Consider the following 14,665-nt stretch of genomic DNA (forward strand, 5'->3'; position numbering starts at 1 on the left):
CGCCCCCCCCCCAACAACGCTTCACGTCCGTTAGCGTTGGGAATGTTCGCCGCGTAGGATTTGGAGCTCTGTTCTCGCTTTCCGAAGGTAGAAACCTCCGGCACGTGCGGAGAAACGTCAGACATGATGCCGAAGCGACATCAGCACGCAGCGCGGAGCTAAACACAAGTCCGAGTGCTATTATAATCACGTATCAGCTTACGTTTATTTTTTTTCCAAACGACCGTTTCAATGTACGTGAAGCTCATCAACATCTCAGAAGCCGAGCGAGGCGTGGGAGCGTGGCGAGTTGCGTGGACGCGAGACGGCGTGCGGCGGGGTGACACCAGGTGACCACGTGGGCAATGCGTCAGGAGCTGGAAAAAAAAATGTCGGACACCGCGCCGAACGCGACACGGTTTTTATTTCGCTCGGCAAACGTGCGCGCACCACCCCCCCCCCCCACTGCAAGATTCCCGGCTGATGTACTCAACCACCAAGCAAACTCCCCCTTACCACACGCGCGGTGCAATGCCGTTCGAGTGGAGAGCACACGCCCGGTCTCAGGAGACGAGAGTCTCTAATCCCCTCGACGGCGGAGAGCGAGTGAGCGAGCGAGCCAGCGAGCCCACAGAGCGAGAACTAGCGAACGAGGTCGCTCAAAACAAGAAGCAGATGCGTCTTGGGCCTCGCTTGGGTCCGTTGCCTGGCCACACTTGGCAACAACTTCGGCTCGGCTCGGCAGTCAGCGGTCGGGCGGTGCTCGCGAGGCGACGGCTGCCCTGCCCTGGCCTCCAGATTGACGGGACGCAGCGGGCGCCGTGGTGGCGAGATGCTAACTACCTCGTTTCCAGAAGTTTCTGGGGGGTTCGATCCTGATCCGTACGCCTGTATAGTTGGAGTTTGCATGTTCTCCCCGTGGTCGTGTGGATTTTCCTCCGGGTCTTCCTGTTTTTCCTTCCACATTGAGCAACTTGCGTTTAGAGTGTTTGGCTGCTGTACATTTGCACGTTTTTAAAGCCACTTCGTTGGGCTATCATTTGTGGCCAGGTCGTTTCTGAAAAATAGGTATATAGCTCAGTGGGCCTTTCCCGGTAGGTAAAACAATAATGTTAGTTTATAAGCGTGCGGATGATTGTGGAGTCCCGGACTGCGTTCTGGCCAAACTTCACATCGCCTTCATTCAAACTGTCCGCTCTCAACGAAGTGCCCATTTGATTTTTATGGATGGCCGTGTTTTTGCTCTTTTTTTCTTTAAGCACGGTTGTTGAGCACAGGCGCAAACAATGAACAATACGCCAAAGCGACCAGCACTCTTGAAGGTGTGATAGACAAGAGTCAGTGTTTCTTGGTGTGCCAAGTTGTAAATACGGAGACTTGGGGCGGCGGCGGGGGGGGTCTATGCGATGGAATTCCAAAGTCGAGCAGTGCGAGTGAAGACTGAAGAAGAAGAAGAAGCAGTAAGAGTGCTTTGATATTCGGTGCGATGGGCGAGTGGGTGAGCGAGTGGGAGAGCGAGTGGGCGAGAGTTGTCGTGGCTAGCAGTGTGGTGGTTGAATAGTGTGGATGGGATGCAAACGGCGAGTGTAGCAGACCGAGTCCTCAGCATGGATGGAGGGATCAACAAGCGACGTTCGTGGAAACCGTAACCATTCTAGCGGCGATGGAAGAGTGATGAGGGGTGACTGACCGCCGGTTAGTTAGTTGCTGGAGGTGAATCAGCAAGTGCTGGATCATCATCATCGCTGTTGTTGTGTATAAGCGCACTTAATCGGGTTTTTTTTATTTGAATGAATGGTTCAATTATCGCGGTTTTATTTTAATTTCGCAATTACCCCCCCCCCCAACCGTGGCATTAATTGATCGTGCAAATTATACGTTGCAATTTATAATAATCGCAGCCAGAATATTTCAACCGGGAATTCGCAGAATGATTTTTTTAAAATATAACTGAGACGGTCATTGATGCCTGTCAAATACATTTTCTGCTCATGATCAGAAATAAATTTGAATCAATAATGACAGCAACATGGGCCGTCGTTTAAAATCCGCAATTAGTTTCTACCCGGTAAACCAAACCGATCATCTATTTAAATGAAACAACCACACGCAATTTTTTTGGAAGCTGTAAAAAAAAAGAAATTGGCAGTACAGCAGCAGCTGTTTTTTTTGGTGAAGGAAAAATGTTTCAGCAAGAGCAATTAGGTAGTCAAGTGTGGGGCCCTTGTGTGTTGAGACCCGTTGCTGGGTAAACAGGGGCGGCGTGTTAAATAAAAAGCCACTTGACGAGAGCTTATTCATTTCCTTTCGAGCGACTACGTTCGGAGTGAATAATCCATCAATAAATCGGCCGGTCGAAGCCGAGTCATGATCAGTCTCACTCGTAGTCACGAGGTCGTTAATCACAAACCGTTTCAAGCGGATCACATTTGGAAACTATGACTACGCAACCGGCAATTTGTTATTATTGTTGTGTTTATGTTTTGTTGTTTAAGCATCCGTGCGTGCGTGCCCATTTTTTTGTTTGTTTACCCATATACGTGTTTGTTGTTGAAGTTAATTAAAGGGTGGCTCTCTTTGACTCGAAGGGGGGGGGGGCGTTAGTTTAGAAACAATTCTGCCAAGTCGACTCTTTTGATTCCTGGGGGTCCCGTTGCAAGGGAGGAGAAAGTAAACATTGGAAAGTGCGCGTCTAACAATATCAGAGATATTCTTGGTTTTTTCGGTAAAGTCACGTAGAAGGGAAACGTCGTGAGAATTGTATTGTTTTATATTTTTATTATTTTATTGTTTCCCTTCTACGTGACTTTACCGAAAGAACCAAGAATACGAATCCCTGCAGTCACGAAAGCCTTAAATAAAAAATATTAGAGATATATATTGATCGCTTGTTTCGTAGATTCAAATCGGTTCAATATGTGCAATGAAGCATGCATGTCGGAAATTATTACTTATGATTAATGCTAATTGTATGGTGATTACTTGCAAACGTTTACCCGTGAGTTTGATGGGTGAAATAAGAAGCGAGTCAGAGAATAAACGAGACGGACAGATTAAAGACAAATGTTGCAAATTAGACAAAAGGGACTTTTTAAGCAGACAGTACAAACGAGACAGTACTGCAAAGACAGAGAGTATATACAAAAGGCGATGAAATAGTCAATTATCGGCAGTAAAAATAACCGATTCTGAAATCGCGACTCCAAAAGTAGATATGAGTACGTTAGCATACAATGGCTAAATTGTGCATCTGTAATCTATTGCACATCTGTAATCTCAATAGCCACGGGGATAGCGCTCCCTAGTAGGAGGACACCTCCAACTTCCATCGTGTGGATGACCTCCCTTTGCCACCATCCCAACAGGAGTGGTGCCTCTCTATCGCTTTCCTCGCGCTCAGCTCACACAAGGGAGCTGCAGAGGGAAAACAAACCACAGAGAGAGTTTCTACAGGTGCACATGAGAAATATCCAGCTGGTCTGGGCTACGGGACGGATGGAGTGAAAAGCTCTGGGATAAGGATAATTGAAAAGCCATCAGCAGAAGTCCTGTGGTGTGTGCATCATCCCTCCTGAGTTTGAGCTTCGTGATAGGGGCGTCAGAACTGGTCAGGCCTCGTGCAGCCACCGTGATGGGGTCTGAAGCTGTCGATCACGTGTTGGCATCAGCATTGAAATGGTGAGACGACGGGCAACACCGACTCAAAAGGAACGGCCAAAGAAATTGCATTGTTGTGTGAAGGGGTTAAAGAAAAACATAACACAGTGTTCCTTTTTTGCTGAAAACATACTCAATAGAGTATTTTGGCATCAATGTGCTTACATGAAAAACTAAAGAAAATATTACGCAAAAAATATAGACAGTATTTTAAGAGAGATAGCGCTGCTGAAGAGCGCACTTCATCGTACTGGGCAATGCGGATTGAAGGGCGGGGAGGACAGACCTGGGAGCATAGAAGTATAGTATAGCTATGAATTTTGCTGCTTTTGCTTATCTGCCCAAAACGTATCCCACTTCTGCCTACAACAACCCGTTTTTTCAAGCCAACTTCCACGACTTTGTCACAAAAGTGCTTGTACGACAACAACAAAATATTTCAAGCAGAGCTACAACCGCCGTGCAACGTCGTGACAACGAGCAGTCAACACGTGCAAGCCCAAAAGCGTTCTCAGTTAAGAAGCGCGGCGACTTCTCCCTCCCCCGTCCATGAATCTTCACGTCCCTTCGCTGAGTTGTTCTGTTCCCCTTCCGATGTCGATCGGCGCGTTGTACCGGCGGCTCGCGTTTTGTCGCTATGAGTAAAAACGAAAGCGCCAAAACATTCCATTGGAGGGTGACACGCTAGAACATGGGAAACGTCTGCGTCGTCCGTCGAATTTTTCATCCCTTTACGTCTCTCTTTGTTGCTGCTTTGGACTCGTACGGCGTTCAATAAAACGAGCGTCTTTTTTTTGGGGGGGAGGGCGGGGGGAGGGTTAAACAAGCAGCAAAAAACCACGCTCGGCTTGAAATTCGCAAATAAACCCGCCCGGTGGCCTCAACGCTGGCACCGGACACAAATGGCGGCGGCACGCGGAGACGAATAACAAACGCGACCCACAATCCAATGGACCCCACAGCAGCTGGTTCTTTGATCGAATCAAAAAAGTAAAATCTCATGGCCGGGCCCTGTTTTTGTTCCACATATGTGGGCCAGCGTAACTGTGGTCAAAAGAGGATATGTCCCCCGCGGACCATCTGAGAGTTTTTGAGTCGAATATTTTTAATGCATGTCTCCCGCCCCCCCCCACACAAAGTTTGATTGATATTGCGCTGTCGCCGCCCTTGTGTCGCGGAATGAAGAGTCCGTTCAGAACTCTCGCAGAGCAATGCAGTTCATTGCCCCCCCTCCCACCGAACTCCCTCTATCTTTCTTTCTTTGTGGCCTGCACCGCAACTCTTCGCATGAATTACGAATTCGAGCCAGATTATCTTGAACGCATCCGATCACCAGATCTCGGAAATCGAGGCAGGGCTGAGCCCCGTGGTTACCGCTCAGACGGTTACAAAGGGGTTGTCTTGCATCAATATTGGGGCAGCGACATAGCCTAGCCTAGCAGTGGCGTGTGCATAGCTTCTTGCAAGAGCTTAAGGGTTCGCTTCTACTGACTGCCCTGGTTAATACTGCGGTGTATGACAACCACAATACTACTACAGCAGACTCCAGATAATGCGCGCCAGTGACGGGGAGGACGGGCGCGGGTTATTCATAATCGCGTATAATCCAAATATATCCATTTTCCGCAGATCTCTATGCCAATTATGTTTAAGTTATAAAAATCTAGTTTGTTAATGAACCAAATAATTTTTTTAGGTAAATAGTGTATTTATTTATTTTGTTTTTATTACAAAAGTCCAGAACACTCCGTCCACTAAGTGGATAGCAGCAGAGCCACACCAATCAAAATCAATCAAACTCCGCCCATTGTTACAAAGATATGTAACTACTGTACTGTAGAGGCGATCACGTGGATTTCGGATCAACCGGAGCAACATATTTGTTCCGTTTAAGCACGTGACTTGTAATGCACATTTGCAAGAATAACAATGTATAACTGTTTTTTTAGATTATTATCTTGGGCTGAAGGGAATATAAACGGGACATTAACTTACGTTAAAATCTCGGGTGCGCGGTTAATAAACCTGTGCGCGGATAATCGAGAGTCTAACTGCACTATGCGCCGTCTGCTTCGTGGCGGAATTCAACAATCCCCAGACGCCGTTAACAAAATAAGGCAAATTGTGATCAGGCGTCGTGGACCGGCGTCAGTCCAAACTTGCCAAAAAAGTGCAAAGATGGCAGGTTACCCCCCATTGGGATTATATACACACACACACACACAGGCAGCAGCAGCAGCAATCATCGCCCTCCTTTTGGCATATGAGTGCCCAAGGTCAATCTTGCACATGATAATCTCCTGGTCCCTTAAGTTCACCTGGTTTAATAAAATAAACACACGTGTATAAATTGTGAATGTGGATGACTGTTGTGTGATGTCCTTAGACAGAGCCTTGGCCGTCTTGTCCCTGTGCTTGACGTAGTATATTTGTATTTGAAATTGCATACATATTATTAGATTGAAACACATGCTGGGCATGTCTAAATGCGTGTTTGCTATGTATACGTGTCACCTGACTTCCTTGCAAACGGGATGTTTGAGCTGAAGGTTTTTTTTAGCAGGTTAAACATTTCAGTCAAATAAATTGAAAAAAAGTAATAATCTGAATCTAATAATTGTTTTTTTACACTTTTATCTGGCAACAAAACTGACACCTTTTTTTTTACAAGGAGTCATGTTTGCATTGACCACAATACCTGCAGTCGGAATGCAAACAAAAAACATAACTCTGATAATGTATGCATTGTCCTTGAAATTGATTGGTCCACACCCGCCAAAAGGCGTCATCTGGTCCAACACCATGTGAGACTAGGCTCTAAAGAAAGCAGTCTCGCGTGTGGACCAATCAATTTCAAGGACAGTGCATACATTATCAGAGTAATGTTTTTTGCCTGCATTCCGACTGCAGGTATTGTGGTCAATGCAAACATGACTCCTTGTAAAAAAAAAGGTGTCAGTTGTGTTGCCAGATAAAAGGGTAAAAAACCAATCATCATATTTTGTTACTGGCAAATGAGGTTCCAATAATCTGAATCTAGTCTCTATCTTATTGTGAAATCAGTTGAGAAAGGGATCGAAAGGTCACGCCTGTTCCCAAGGATGTAGCCTCCCGATGAATACATCAAGCGACTTTCCAGGGCTCGTAAATAAATTTGGACAAACACCCAAAACGTGCGAGAGCCCCCTTCAGAAATGTGACCACGTTGCACGATTTCAAGACGCCGTTTGTTTTGTTTAAAGCTCTGGAAACAAAACTCTACCGGGATCCTTTTCCCACACTTCGTAAAAAAAAAAATAGACATCTGCTCGAGGGACATAGGATGGGGAGGCCGAACTTTCGGCAACTGCAGCATCCCCGAGGCGAATGCTAGCGGTGAATTTGTGCGAAGTGGGAGCAAGTGCTCCGATTGCACTTACGGTAAATGAGCAAAGCTCCGAGCCAGAGAACAAACAATACATCAATCGCACGGGGGAACTCGAACCCACGGAGAGTTGTTGTTTTTTGTGCCCAGCGCAGTACGTTACGAATCAAGGAAATTTCCAAATGCGTTTGTACACGTCCCAGAGTAGAGACAAAGCGAGCAATGCAAGTTCAAGACAAATATCCCCTTGGGGGGAGGGGGGGTACAGCGCCTTTCGATGGTTCAACTTTAGATCGCACTGTTTAGAATCTCTCTGACTTCGGGAGGGTGACTTGCATAGCCTCACCGCGCGCCGCGCGTTCCAGCCAACTCGGAGTTCTACGCGGTCGGTAACATTGCAAGATTGCGAACTCGTACATCGCTGGGGCGTTCGGTCTACCGCGCTGGATTCTAGGGGAACAAAGTGGGTTGCTTTGAAAACGGTCGAGCTGTGGTTCCCGTTTTTCCTTGCGAAGTCGGCGGTTGGGGTCGCATGCCAAGGTGCAGTTGCCAAGTTGATTCCTTTGAACTGGTGAGCAGCTGGACCTCAGCATCGTAGGGCAATCTCAAACAGGCACAATACCTGGGCCACCTTTTGTCTTCTAAGTTGCTGATGGTTACACATCACGCCAGGTACACTAGGTGTAATTTGAGGCCGATTAGAAACAGGGCAGACCCAGGACTCGTTGAAATCTCACTCGCCCCGAATGCTGTGATGAGGAATCAAATTCAGGTTGCTGCGTTCACATCACAATCCGCGAACCACTGTGGGACCTCTTCACCCACTAGTTATATTTTTTTTGCTGAAGAGGTATTTTTATTTCCCCAGAAACAATGAAAACATTCCTCTTGGCTCATTCCTCAATCATTGTTGTGGAAAGTCAAGACATTTAAATTTCTGCTCTTTTTCACTCTCCCTCCAGCGATGGATAAGTGGGGACATTTGAGGACTTAAATGTTTTGTTGAAGACGCGTGCAGATGCCTGGGATGAAAGAGATGAATTGCCAAGCAAAACAGCCGTGTCTGAGTGCTGCGATCTCAATCCCTCCCGCGCTCCATTCTTCCGTGGCCCAAACAAGCAGGCCGTTTTTTTTTTAGTTTTGCCTTTTAATCCGCTTCCAAATGCAACGCGGTGCAACGATAACGATAACAGAAACGAGCGACGGCATGCGGCGAGACGGAACAAGCAAACGCAGCGGCGCTGCCGCGGCGTCAATAGTGCGGCAGCCGCAGCTCGCTGCGAAAACGGGGAACAAGTAAACCCGTAAAAACAAAGTTTTTCACTATAAATCCTTTATATGCGTGGCGGCTAGAGTCCTCTCGTCCTCTGGCTTGAGATGGCTGCCACCTATGGGTCAGATGATTGCATTGCACCATTAAGCAATTGGTAATTAAATATAATATTTTTGTCCTATAAAGTGTAAAATTTTGGAACAATTTTTTCACGAACATTAATTGTCACGCACAACGAGTCTGTGTGGAAAATGTCAACTCGATTGGATCACGGGAAGTGGGTTAAAAAACGACCGAATTATTTACACGGTCGTAAGCAAGCAAGCACGCAAGCAAGCAAGCAAGCGAACTTAACATAAAGGATTTAAAAATCGAGGAACGCGAATTTTTTTCAACTCTGTAAGGGGCGCTGGCAATGCTGAAGCGCGCCTCGTGTTGTGTTTAATAAATGCCTCCCGTAGAGCGGAGGAGGCGACGCTAATGAGCGCTCCGAGTCAAATGATCGCGGGGGGAGATGAAGTCATGGCAGTGTAATGGTCTCAATCGCTACGGCGAGCCCCTCTGCGAGGGCCAAAACAAAATAAATCTCACGACGCGTCGGCGTCTCCAAGCATTTGATCATCCAATCATCCCCCTCGCAAACTCACGCGACAGTGTTGACAGATTCACAATGCGGCGCATCTCTCCACCAGCTGCCCCCCCTCCCTTTAAAGCATTTATAAAGCACACACACATCATGATGGCACCAAACGCAGCCCCTAATCCCTCGTGTTCCGGGTGCAAATATCCCACCATTTCAGTGAGGCTGTGGCACCTACCGACCAGCTGAAAGATAAATGGATGCGGTGTTTCCCAAAGTGTTCTAGCTCTGCCCCGGCCTGTGTTACCCCCCGCCCCTCACCCCCCCCCCGCCCGCAGTAGCCTGACACGACTGAGCAGGAGCTGGAACCAGGCGGCGTAGCTCATTGTAATTGGGAGCTGCACGCTTTCAATCGGGCAGCCCTGGAAAACAGTTGTTAGACGAATATCTGACAGTATTCGTCTGAAGAGGGGAGAACTTTCCGTGCCAATGATTTTTTAACGTTCCTGTGAACTTACACATTTTCAGGACAAGCTAGAATCTGAAAACAAAGCGGACTTTCCTGGAAAAACCTGGACAGGTTGCAGCCATCGTCTAGGCCCTAATGGGGTTAACGTGTAGAACTTTTTCTGCACCGTACGTAGCCAACCGTGCCAATCGGAGGTGCGGGGGAATGATGACAACAAGCCGCAGTTCTAAAAAGAAATGCGTTTTCAATTTCGAAAACGTGGAAAAGAGATGTGCATGGGCGCGGCTGTCTCTCACACTTACGTCAACTTCGGGGCAGTGTTTATATTTTAATAATCCAGTAAAAAAAAAGACAAAATATGACTTCAGTTTGGAATGTACATGTACCGCCTCTTTTGCTAATCCCATACTGCGGGTCCAGGGGGTTGTGGGGGGGGGTTATTTCGCCATACTTCACACTCATCAGTGTGGAATGGTAAAGGCAGGCAGCATAGAAGTACAATACAACAACCGTATCTTGCCGCGCTGCCCATTGCTTCCCACCACGTAGCCCACGAAGTCTGGGACGGTGCAAAGTGAACCACGCATATGCTGAACAGTGTTCAACATGAAACACCTCTTGCGCTACACCCATTTCAAACCTTTTAAAACAGTCTGTCTCAGCAGCCGACTATGCTTTCCCACCTGATGACGGACGCTTGTGTTGCGCCCGAAACGTCGTGAGTATGAACAATGACGGCCGCTGCTCTGAAGCGACAGGAGGGAAAGGGAAGGGGGGGGGCACCGCAGGGGGGTGGAGGCCGTAGCGCCCCCCCCCCCCCCAGTTCTCGTACACCCGCGGTCACCAAGGCTGCAATACACAGGGAGATCACAGATCCACGTGCTCCAGGCCAACAACGGCGTATGCGAGGCATTTATTTCGCCGCGATGCTTCTCTAAAATTCCTCGTGTTGCATTTGAAATTTCTCCTGCACGATATCCGTGCTGCAGCCTGCGCCTCGCGCCATTGAAAAGCTTTGGAGAGATGATGGGGTTGGGCACTCAACCCAGGGGTGTGGTAAAGTTTGCCACAGATGCGTGCGCCGGTGGGTCTCATGCCCTCACTGTAATGGGAAATACGGTTGCCTGGAAAACCTGTGCATTTTTGGTGCAAACAGGCACGGCACGGCTTCTAGACGGCTGCGGAAACGCAGCACGGTTTTTTCCAGGCGCACGTATATCCCATTACGAATAGGGGGCATGAGACCCACCGGCGCACGCATCTGTGGCAAACTTTACCAACTCTCCTTCCCAGCAGTGTGGCTTGCACCATAGGAAGCAGCAGCACGGACACGCACGCACTCACGCACTAAAACAACCGAGACCTGATTGTATAGCAGCTCGGCCTAACGACCGCGATCAATCAAGGGTCGGCGTGGCGTGCACATGCCCCCACTCGAGGTGGCCGTTCGCGAGCGTGGGGGCGGCCGCGTCGCCGCGAGATTTCCCCGTCGTGCGCTGGGCACGCTTTAAAAAGCGATGCAATTGTCTTGCAGATGTGCCTACCCGAGGCAGTGGAATTCCCCAACAATACGGAAATCCGAACTGCAAGAAGTGTGTAAAACATCAGGGGTAATTCGGTAGGCATTTTCCCCAGCAGGCCCACACGTTGACAACGAGGCTCAGGAAGGTGAAACTGCTCCTCTTGTCCCAATCAAAATGTTAAGGCTATGCGGGGGATCTTTGTTTGTGCTTGCTGATCAGTGGCGGCGTGGTGGTTAGACGAAGGCGGTCACAGGCGTGGTGCTGGCCACCCACCTCCTCGCGTGCTGTGCCGGCCCTCATAGGTGCTGCTCGCTAACAGCACTTGCTCCAACAGCCTGTTTGAAAAATCTATACGGGAGGTCATTGTCTTTGCTCTGTACATCTCCGATGTGTTTTAAAACTGCGCTGCGTGTTGCTCGGCACGAGGTGAACTCTGGTAAGTATGATCCAGGTGGGAGAGAGGTCGGACAAGAAAACTCGGATACAGAAGGTCACATTTGTTTAAAGTGGGATGGCAATTAGTGAAATTTGTCCCAAACCTGCCCTTGATTTTGACTGCCCACGGCAATTCCTTTCGGATAATGAAAATTAGCGAGCGATTGCAAATAACACGTGCAGCATTACCTACAACAGATGGCAATGAGTACTGTGGAAGTGGATTGCTGCTGTGACTGCGGTGAATTTCAGCCGAGCCCGTTTGTGAAGCTGAACTCTATCGGGTATCATTTCGCAAGGCTTCTTCATTCCTAACCACGCGCGGTCAAAAACGCTTGCAAGAGCAGGGGCTTTCTTGTTTGCAGCCTGTCGTAGCACGTGAGCAACATTTATTTTCCAGGACAATTAACTGAGAAAAAAACGCGGCAAATGCCATAACTGTTCTGGCAGCCATATGTAGGTCCGCATGTTGCGACTAGCGCTGTTACATGCGCAATGACTTCGGAGACACGAACTGCAGAGGGTTTCTTTATTAATAACGCGATATCTTCACAGCGTCGACTCGACGACACAGAGACGATTTAAGGACACAATGACAACTGCCTCTATGGCGACGACTGACATTGTGACGACAGCGACGACAGCGTCGATCCCGATCCCCACGGCAGCCTCGAACCCTGCTTCTCGCCCCCCCCCCAGCGTGGCCCATGCCTCCGCCCCTGGCCACGCCCCTGGCCACGCCCTTCTTCTCGAACTCTCTCGCAAGGTTCTCTGAAGATCCCAGATCGTTCCCCTGTCCGTTCCCTGGCCTGGTTATTCCCACTTTGTAGTTACCACTCGCGGCCACCAATCCCCTATCTGTCTCTACATCTGTAGTTACCACTCGCGGCCACCAGTCCCCTATGTCTCTACATCTGTAGTTACCACTCGCGGCCACCAGTCCCCTATGTCTCTACATCTGTAGTTACCACTCGCGGCCACCAGTCCCCTATGTCTCTACATCTGTAGTTACCACTCGCGGCCACCAGTCCCCTATGTCTCTACATCTGTAGTTACCACTCGCGGCCACCAGTCCCCTATCTGTCTCTACATCTGTAGTTACCACTCGCGGACACCAGTCCCCTATCTGTCTCTACATCTGTAGTTACCACTCGCGGCCACCAGTCCCCTATCTGTCTCTACATCTGTAGTTACCACTCGCGGCCACCAATCCCCTATGTCTCTACATCTGTAGTTACCACTCGCGGCCACCAGTCCCCTATGTCTCTACATCTGTAGTTACCACTCGCGGCCACCAGTCCCCTATCTGTCTCTACATCTGTAGTTACCACTCGCGGACACCAGTCCCCTATCTGTCTCTACATCTGTAGTTACCACTCGCGGCCACCAGTCCCCTATCTGTCTCTACATCTGTAGTTACCACTCGCGGACACCAGTCCCCTATCTGTCTCTACATCTGTAGTTACCACTCGCGGCCGCGGTGTAAACGGTCAGCCGGTCGGCTCGCTGCACTTGCAATCCAAAGGGCGCCCGTTCGATTCGATTTCCCGGCACGGCAGCTGAACCAACGGTGCGAGTTTGAATCCACCCCCACTCCCCACCCAGCAGAGTAGATGTGTTCACCACAGTTGGTAGATGGCTTGTGGTCGGATAAAGTCTGGGTATGCCCATCATCTCCCAAACATCTGACCAGCGTGGTAGAGTTATTATAGCTGTAATGTAATGAGGTCCATTGAGAGACTTACCTTTTTTTATCAGTGGGATCCTGCACAACGGAAGCAAGAGGGGTGGATTAACTAACACTTTGGGCTATGACCCTCCCTCAGAGAAGGAAGTAGAACGATTACTGATTGTTAATAAGAATAAACAAATATCAGTGCTTGTACAGACGACACCCAATGCGGCCCCTTTTTTTTAACTCGAAATAAGCTTCCTCTCGAAACTCAAATGCGCCTGTGAAATGAAAAGCATTTTAAAAAATATGCTCTCTCTCTTTTATCTTTGCGAATCCTTTTATACTCTTTCTGCCCTAAAGAAGGGCCATTGTCTGAAACATGTGAGCCTTTTATATGATTATGTATATGTTTGCAACAAGGCAGAGTTAAGTACAACGCTGCATGGAGTTTTCCGAGGAGGATGGAGAGATGGCTTTCTCGCGAATGCTCTCCATTGTTCCCGAGTTGTCGAAATTGCGGCAGGGTGCACGCTCAGAAGTACGTTGAACTTCTTTCGCGCTCTACGTAGCCAACCGCGTTCATCAGAGATGTGGGGAAAGGAAAACAAACTAAAACACAAAAAGTAGTTATCAAGTAAAGAGTATTCACACTTGGTGGTTTTTCAGAGCATTAGCGGGTATCGCACGCAACTTTAGTGGTCGAATTGGTGACTGCTATTGTCTTGCCTGGAACAGGTGGGTGATTGTGAAGGCGTGGGTACCCGTGGAGGGTTGATTGGTTGGTGATGCAGGAGGGGGTAGAGAACAGAAATGGAGTGGGGGATTAGGAGGGAAGAGGAAGGAGGGAAGAGGGTAAGCAGCGGTTTTACATAGCAAGCAGTTTAATTATAGATGAAAAAAGGAAAGCTGCCGCGATGAATCGTTGTGGTTTGAAAGGACATCTTGGGTTAGGCGTTCACACACACACACCTCCTCTCGCTTAGGTAGTCGGCCGGTTCTCTTTTCTTGTTTTTGTGAGTGGTGGCTATCGCTGATAAAGAATTATCACGAAGTAGGAGGTTGTGTTTCTGTGGTTATTACATAATGAACCAAAATGTACCGGACTTGACCAGCGAAAAGTGGGGAGATGGGGCAGAAGGCTCGGTCACTATGGATAGTAAAGTTGACGGCATCTCGTTTTTGTCGGCAAAGCAAACTAACCCGCACGAGAGATGGTCAAACGCCTGTGACCATCTCGCCCGTAATCCACCAGAGCTCATCACGCCTCGGAAGCGAAGTAGAGGTCGCGTCTGGCCCATTGCTTGCATAACAAGGTGTTATAGACTATAGACCGGTGGGGCAACGCAGTCGAGATAATTCGTGATATGACGTGCTCTTCCATTCTCCCACACTTATGCTTCTGCGTGAGATTTGGCAAGTTTTCAGATTTGTTTTAAATAGAAAAAAAGAAACTGAAAAGAAGCACTGTCAGTTGGTCAAACGGAGGGCTTAATACAGCACAGTCCATCGGGGCAATGACCTGGAAAATATATCCACAACCGGCACAGCACATCCAGTATAACTTTCTCACGGTTGTGGCCTCTTGCTAGCAATCACGCGCCTCCTCCAAGTCGATCGGAACCTGCAAAATGTTCAGTGACAACTTAAGCCGTACGTCATTAGGCCACTGCATTGCTATCATCATCATCATACAAATGAATCACTAACTCG

Source organism: Lampetra fluviatilis, chromosome 49, assembly GCF_964198595.1.
Source record: "Lampetra fluviatilis chromosome 49, kcLamFluv1.1, whole genome shotgun sequence".
NCBI lineage: Eukaryota > Metazoa > Chordata > Hyperoartia > Petromyzontiformes > Petromyzontidae > Lampetra > Lampetra fluviatilis.